We start from the raw sequence: 8,494 nt of genomic DNA on the forward strand, positions 1-8,494 counted from the left end.
GCCGATTCAGTTCCCAGTCCTGGGGCTTTCTGTTTGCACGATCCCTCCGTGCCTGCATGGGTCTCCTCCTACCCTCCAAAGACATCATGTTTGGGTTAACTGGTGACTCTAAGTTGTTCGTAGGTCTGAGTGCGAGTGTGAGTGGTTGTTGGTCTCTGTCTGTCTCTATGTGTTGGCCCTGTGATGGACTGGCTATCTGTCCAGGGTTTACCCCACCATCACCCAATGTGAGCTGGGATTGGCTCCAGCAGTCCCCAGGACCCGGAAACAGATAAGCGATAGAGGATGAATGAATGAATGAATGAGTGGATGAATGGATGAATGATAATAGTCATGCAATCTACACAGGTGAAACTGTTTCTGGATGACCTCAATCCTGTTCTTTATCTTGCTGCAGACTATTGAAGATTTGCCTGAAAAAATGCTGGCGGGACCATCTTGAGTTATTTATTTATGGCTCTATTGCGCAACTTGCTTTTGAGAAGATTTGTACAACTAAAAAATATTTTTCCACTAGACTAAATTTGCGTTCAAAGATGTCCTCACTCTTAGTTGAACCCCAATAAAGCTGTTGCCCACCCAACAAAGTCACTTAAAGCAAATGTTTGATGAATCAATAAAGGATATACGGCATTTTCAACTTGTATGTGAGCAAAGCTGAATGTCAACCCATCATTAGTTTTTTAGGAGGATTTTTATTGACCTGCATTTGCGCAAAGGAAGAGCCTATTCTATTTACCTAGTGACTCCCAAATACAAGCGAACAACTCAGGAGGTAGTGTTTACAAAAACTGGCACACACAATAAATCAGTCCAAGAACTATGGGTCCTGTATGGAACACGGACATAAAGCAACAGAACAAGCAACATTTTCGTTTTTTTCGTCTGATACTTGTTGACAGATTATATTATTTGAGCAAAAAATGTCCAGATAAAATCCTATATTGCTCGAATGAGAGCTTTTCAAAACCACAGAACACCCCAGTCTGAACACTGCTACTCAGCTATCTCGGGAAAGGAAGTCATACTATATCATTCAGAGCTAATCCTGTGAAACCTTCCAAAGTATTTTCATTGTGAAAATCAACAAAATTTGTCTCTTGAGATTTTTGACGACTACTATCAATGAGCAGCAGTGAAGCAGCAAAACTGCAGCTTTTTTCCATTAAAGCATAAATGGATATCTGATTCACAACAGTCTCACAATAAATCTTTGAGATATGTGAAAATGATCCCACAGTGTTCAGCAAAGAGACCAAAACACTTGCATGCATTGCATAAGCGCTTCTCATTTCAGCTTTATTTTTCCAGTGACAATCGACAGTTTCCTCCTCTAGTTTTGTGTGAGTTTTTAATAGAGTTGTGCACTGATACTTGGATTTGGTTCTGAGAAAGTAAAAGAACTGGATTCATTAAAAGGCTAATCCGGTGATTTATAGTGCATGTCCATAAAATTAAGGGGCCGAGAGACAGATTAAAAACCGCAGATATTTGCACTTTTAGCAGCGATAGCTGAAGAAGGAGAAAATATTTCCCGTAATCGTCCTATGGGTTTTTCTACCGCCCACCTCCCGCCTCTTTAGGAGCAGGTGTGAGTCGACACTTTCCAATGAAACAAGGAATGAGATTGTTTTTTGCCCCATAGTCACCGAAATAAATATTGGATCCATTTCTCATGAACCACAGATCTTCCAAACATTAACGCACTGAAATGGTATGTTTTTTACTGACCTTTTTAGACCAACACACCAGGATAAAATTAACTACCCTGCAAATGTCTCCGTGCAGGGAAAACAGAACAAATTTCACATACGAAGATAAAAGCAGTAAATAGGGAGAGAGATCTACACCACAGGCACCATGCTGTAATCAAACGTGAGATGCTGCAAAAAGCATGGCATGTGTGCTAACCATTCAATCACCTGCCTTGCCTGTTGCCTTGTATTGTTAATTTGTTTTGACATGAACAAGCCATCACGGCCCCGCCCAAATGGAAGATCAGAAGTATAACCCATTTTATATTATAAATTAAATTTTCTCTTTTGGTCCCTCATATAAGTCAAGATCCAAAACTTGGCACTTACATTTCCCATAGGCCAACCCAAAAGCATCTTAAATATATCCGCTCTCCTTGCATATTTCAGACTCCTCTCACAATTTGTAACACAGGCACAGTGTTTCGGAAATACTCATACTTATAGTTTCAGCATATTTGTGAATTTGTGTGCACATCACATCCCCAGACACCACACATTATGGAGAATTAAGCTTAAGTGCTGCATTTCAAGGCATCAGAAGTACATTATGAGCATATTGTCAGTACAGAGAATGCTGCAGAACACTCACACAACATGCCAAACCGCTGGAGAGCAGATGCATTTTTGTTGACAGCGCCAAGCTTCTGGTGTGTTACTAAATGTTCATTTGAGTCTAATATATTCACTGTGTTGTTACAATAGCTCTCAGTGCATCATCATGCAGGTGTTACACGTGATTCTGTCTGTTTTCATTCACACAACAAGCAGCAGAGCAAATTCTACATCTGTGCTGTGTCAGGGTGCTGCAGGTGGCCCAGCACAAGCTACTCTTCAATAACAGAGTCATATATTTGTGCCATACTGACAAACAATGGCTTATATATAATAAGATGCAATTACTTTTTCTCCTTTCTTGATTAATCTATGATGCACACAAATGGTACCTAACACTTAATTCACACATTTTCAAACACTGCCCCCTCAGCTCACTTTTTATAAAACCTGTAATTTCACGACCTTTAAATTGATGCACATGGCAGTGGGGTATGTTGGAATATCTTTTCTCACAGTTTTAACACAGTAATTTTGTGTCTTGTGTGCCAGTTAGGCTGCATTAAATCCTGCACGCACGCATATCAGTCACGTCTGATATTTCATTTAGTCTTTTAGTTTTCATTCTCAACATCTCCACTGTAGCTTTCCAAAGTCCTGTCACTCCCTCATCTCTTACCATTCACTATCAACCCTGCAGAGCAGCAAACATGGAATGGTATGAAAACAATGTTTTCTGAACAAAATGTCACTGCACAAGATCGGCCCGCTCTTCAGCAGCCAACAAATGGACTCCTCCACATTATCCAGCTCGTTGTGTTACATTTCTACCGTCCATACACCACATAATCACAGGAGAGTACCAGCGGTAAACGAGGAAAAAGGGGATGTAGAGGATAAATACACAAAAAGTGGTATGAAAGTAACCTGGGTGTGATTGAAGATGGATACAGAGGTATGACACCGTGGTTTGCATGATACACTGAATCTACCCCGCTCCCCTCACCCCACCTCCTCTTGTTAACTCTTAATGTTATGCATGGCAATATTTTGCACCAGTTACTCACATCAGCTGGTGCATAATCAAAGGAAAAAAAAATGTCAGTGCTTTCTTTGAGCTGGAGATGTGAGTGGGACCGAGTCTGGCGGGAGACATTCTGGGTCAGTCTGCAGTGCAATGCAGTCAGAAACCATGCTAACTCTAAACCTGAGTCATAGCCCTATATGTCCCATTGCATGGGACTTTTTGTTTGCCAAATAGATACAAAAATGAAAACAGATGTTACACATGAGCAGACGGGGTCAGACTAAAGCAAATGCACATTGTATGATGGCTAATTTTACACTCCTGTAACCAACAGCAGACCTGCCTCTGAGCCAGGTGGTGGGCTATTACATAACACTGTCCCTTTACCATCATTATCAACAGGGGATGACCTTGAGAGGGAGACTGAGCCCCAGCCCAGAGACACCATCTGATGCGGACATGGCACTTTCAGGGTTCCATTCTGGTTAAATACGGTAGATTACTGTGTATTCATGCGTCCCTAATTGTCTAGAAATGTGTGTGTGGCATTTTGTGTGTACAGGAGAAGGACTGGTGGAAGAGATGTGATCATGCCTGAACAGATTTGCAAAAGAAAGAAGCAGCTTCTCAAGAGGATGCTTTGGGTTCTGGAGGCACACCACACCCCCACCTTCCCCCTGAACACACACACACACACACACACGCAACATCAGTATCAGTGTCAAACTACACAATACATAACACTGCATAGTCCTATCATGTACAAACTAATCTGCAATGTCATAGTTATTACATCCATTTATTTAAATCAGGAAGTCCAATTATTTATCTTTTTCCCCTTTGATGATTAACGAAAGCCTGGCAATCAGAGATAAGCAAGACCAACCCTGATCATCCTAAGTGTTTACATGCAAAACCTTAAACAGCAGCAGGCACTGATAGAAAGCTGCGAAGGCTCTATTGATAAATGCGATGTGTCCTTATTTTAATTTAGGTCTCATTAATATGGATTCAAAAGCCGCCAATAAATACATTAATTAGTCCCATGAAACTGGTCGGCTGCATGTGCACGGAAACACTGAGAGATCAATAAAGTAAACTTGGGGTCTTTCTCCCCAGGCATCATTCGTGTTAATCATCTATCCTACCTTAAGGAGCGCGAAGCGAACGGGAGAAGTCCGGTCTGACGTCTGGAGCGGTTAGAAAAAAACCTGCGAAGACGCGGAGGGGATAAAAAAAAAAACAAACAAACAAAACAACAACAACAGCAACAACAACAACAAGACGATTCAGACGATTAAAAACGGTCCTCAGTCACGAGCCACGAGCTGCTTGAGGTGTCTTTGGTGTGCTTGGTTCAATTTTTGCGTTGGTTTGATGCAGATTTTGATTAATTTATTTGCGGGAGAAAAGTCAGCGGTGCGGCTCCGTAGGATGATGCTGCTGAATGCACGCTGACGCCCGGAGCCGGGAGGAGGAGGCGGATACCGGGGGAGGGGGGCGGTGCGTCCCTGCCTCCCCGCTCACACGCTCTGTATGGGGCCGCTTGTTACCGGATGATGCTGTCGTGAATCGCAGCAAAAAAAAAAAAAAAAAAGAAAGAAAGAAAAAGACTAACACGACAGTTTGATCGTCTCTTTAGGTCCACCCGTTTAATAACGAACCTCTCCCGTTGTGATTAAAATCAGGACAAATTATTGCTGGATGTGTTAAAGTCGAACCCCCGCCATGTTGGCGTTAGCTACCGCGGCGGCAGCTGCTCTTTTAGGCGCCACACGGCTGACAGCCAATAGCTCACTCAAGACAGGTTACCTGGCTAGATAAGTCTACTGTTCAACAAATACAGTCCATAACGGTGAGTAATTATGAAATAATATGTATTAGCGTTGTAAGGAAGTACAAGATAACGTTAGACCAAAAGTGGTCAGTCAATGTCGTATTCGTCAAAGTTGAGCAAATGGAGGTTACGCTCACCTGAACAGCTCTGTGAGATAGTTTGGACGTTTCCTCATGTAACAGCGGGAATGTCAGTCATTGTTATACCAAACAACGTGCAAATACTGACACTCGTTGGAGTTACAAAGTCCACAGCTAAGTGAAGAAATGAAAAAGGAGGTCTTTAGAAGTGTGTGCTCTTACTCCCGCTAGCTTAGTTTTAGACAGCAGCAGCTAATGCTAGCAGTCATCATGTCAACGCCTCTTAGCTAGCCAGTGTAACGCAAATTAACATCCGTTTTATATGCCTCTGTTTATGGACAAGTCTTTGTTTTTAATATTGTATCGTGCTAGCTTGTTTAAAAAAAAAAAAACAGTCCAGGGACATGTCATCTGCAGCAAATAAAGGCTGTATTAAACTGACAGCAAGGTGATCAGCCAAGTAACAGAAACATATTTGATGTCAGCACTCTGTGTCCTAATATCCATCTTTTTATATTTCTCTACAGGGATCTTCTGATGGGAAAGCACAGGAGTAAATGATAAAATTAGTTATGGCTGAACTACTTGTGCAGACCAGCTTACTGTCCCACTTGCTGTGGTGAATGGTACAATATGCTCGAAGAGAGCTTCTGTTAATGCTATGAATAACACCTGTGCTTTCCCTCTATCATAAGTCAAAAGGTTTGTTGTGAATAAGGCCTGTCTTGTTCACAATAAAGAAGCATTGTCAAAAACTGATGGGTGTTGTTAGTGCAGGGAGGCATCGGGACAATGACACTGCTATGGGGCCATATCTGTATTCTGTGCCGTGAATCAGCCTCATGCTGTGAAACAAGCTGTTCTCAGATGGGAAATCCGCTCACTGATTATTTTGTTGTTATTTCTTTTTCTTCAGACGTTCACTGTGAGGTTATTCAAGTGCGTTTTGAGCTGCAGATTTGGTGCAAGGTGAGTCAGTGTAGCCTTTATACATATACATATGTAAGAGCTCTTTTAATGTGTAAAAGAAATATATATGTTACATTTTTGACATTGCTTTCTTCGGATGTTGGGCTGTCTGGGACGTTAAAGCTGTCTCTGTTTTCAGTTCAGCAAACAGACGAAAATGGATAAAATCACACATGAAGATAGCAGTCCACTACCAGACAGAGAGTTTGTTTCACCACTATCCCCAAAACGACTCAGGATGGATTATATAATGTCTAACAACCACTGTGGGAAAAGGACTTTTGACTTTCCTGAGCTTTTAACCTTTCAGAAAACAGTTGTCTCCCCATCATCAAAAATGACCCTGCAGAAGAATATGGTTATAGTTTGCACTGCAGAAAGTGGGGATCTTCTTGATGAGCAACCACAAGTCACAAAATTAGTTTTCACCCCTATAACTACTCTCACTAACAATGTACCCACAAGGCTGATGGAAGTCTGTTTTATTGGTGCTGAGAGCCATCTCCCAGATCTGGGGAAACATGAGCAGCTTCCACTCACTGAAACTGACAAGCTCAGCTCTAACCTGCTAGGTGATACAGATGAGGTATTAGCCAAGTCTCACACCTCAGAAGGCACCAGCGCTGACACATCCAGTCATCCTGATTCCAAATCAGGGGGGAAATTACTGGAAGACGAGCCTCCAGGTGGTTGCTGCCTTCCTGCTGGAGATGCCAACTATGGGACACAGGTGGAAAACAAGGTGCAAAATAATGTCAGCCAAATCCAAGCGTTCACACTTAGAACAAGTGATGAAGAGGTCAAATGCCAGTCTGACTGCACTTATGAGTATGGTTTCGATGATGCAGGTGTCTGTGATACACAGAGTCAATCTGCTCAAAATGAAGCTTGCAATCAGCTTGGACTTTGTGACAATACCTTTTTCAGGGAGGAAGAAGAAGAGGGCAAGAGTCACATATCTCTCAGTGATTTTGAAGACTCAAAATCATTTTACTCAAATCCTAAAGAGTCTGGGAACTTGGCAGAGTGTGCAGAAAATGAGGAAAAATTATCAGAGCTTCAGATTTATGATAATCAAACTGTTGCTGCCTGTGATGGGAAAACAAAATGCAACATTAATAGGGATGCCATAGGCAGACACTCAATCCCTTTGTTGCTGGATGTGTTGAAGGATCAACTGTTTCTTATGATGTGATATTATCCAGAAATGTTCAAGCTGAGAATTTCAGTGCTGAAGTTGAAGACTTCTGTGGGGCAGAAGGAGAGAATGCTGCTAGCAAGATAGCCAAAGCTTGGAGGGAGATGGCTGATCACACAACAGAGACTCCAATGCCTTCAAGAACAAGTCAAGAGTGCGCTGAAGGAGATAATGATTCAAGCCCTTTCAGTGTAATTGACCCAGCAATCTGGAGTGAAACTGACAGGGAGGCTGAAGAGAAATGCAGTAACTCAGACAGCAGTGCAGGTGTAGAATTATCTCCATCTTTAAAAGTTTGTGTGACAGAAACACCTCTTCCACTGTGTTTTGACGTCTGGCCTTCACATGTGGTCCCATCTCCTGGCCAAACCCAGCAGTTAAATCAGCAAAGCACAGCACAGCAGTACAAAGATGAAAAAGAGGATTTATGTCCATCATATACAGAACCACAGGCTCATTCCATCTCAGTCAATGAAACACACAAGATGACTGGGAATGAAAGCAGCAGTCACTGGAAATCCAGTCCCAGCAGCAGTCCACAGAAGTCTGTGAAGCCTCTTTCAACTGGGGAAGGGAGATACAAAAGCCTCAGCTCTGTGAGACATATGTTGAAGGAGCAGGATCAGTCCAGCTGTTTGCTTGTCTGCCTTGACCACCTGAGGACACACCAGGTTGAATATTCCCAGACTGCGACCACTGAGATAAAAGACACGACAAGTTTTATGGAACAAAAGGGAACTGAGGAATATGACTGCTTTGAGATGGCAAAGAAGTTGGGAGATGAGCTTAAAACACAAAATGAACCACACAAAGAAAACACGGACAAAATATCCAACACGGATGACCTGAGTCTCAGGGCAGAGGGAAAAGTAAGTGAAAGTGACGTCAGGCAAATACTTATCAAAGATGTAGCACCGAGTCGAGGAAAGGAGGAAAAAGAAGGGAACAATTTTGGAGATCCAATGGAAACAGATGGGCAAGAAAATGAAGAGATATTGGTGAAAACAGAAGAGGATTTGCAGCAACAAAATGACCACAGAAGAGAAATGACTGAATTCCCACATTTGGGACATG

Source organism: Echeneis naucrates, chromosome 24 (genome assembly GCF_900963305.1).
Source record: "Echeneis naucrates chromosome 24, fEcheNa1.1, whole genome shotgun sequence".
NCBI classification, from domain to species: Eukaryota; Metazoa; Chordata; class Actinopteri; order Carangiformes; family Echeneidae; genus Echeneis; species Echeneis naucrates.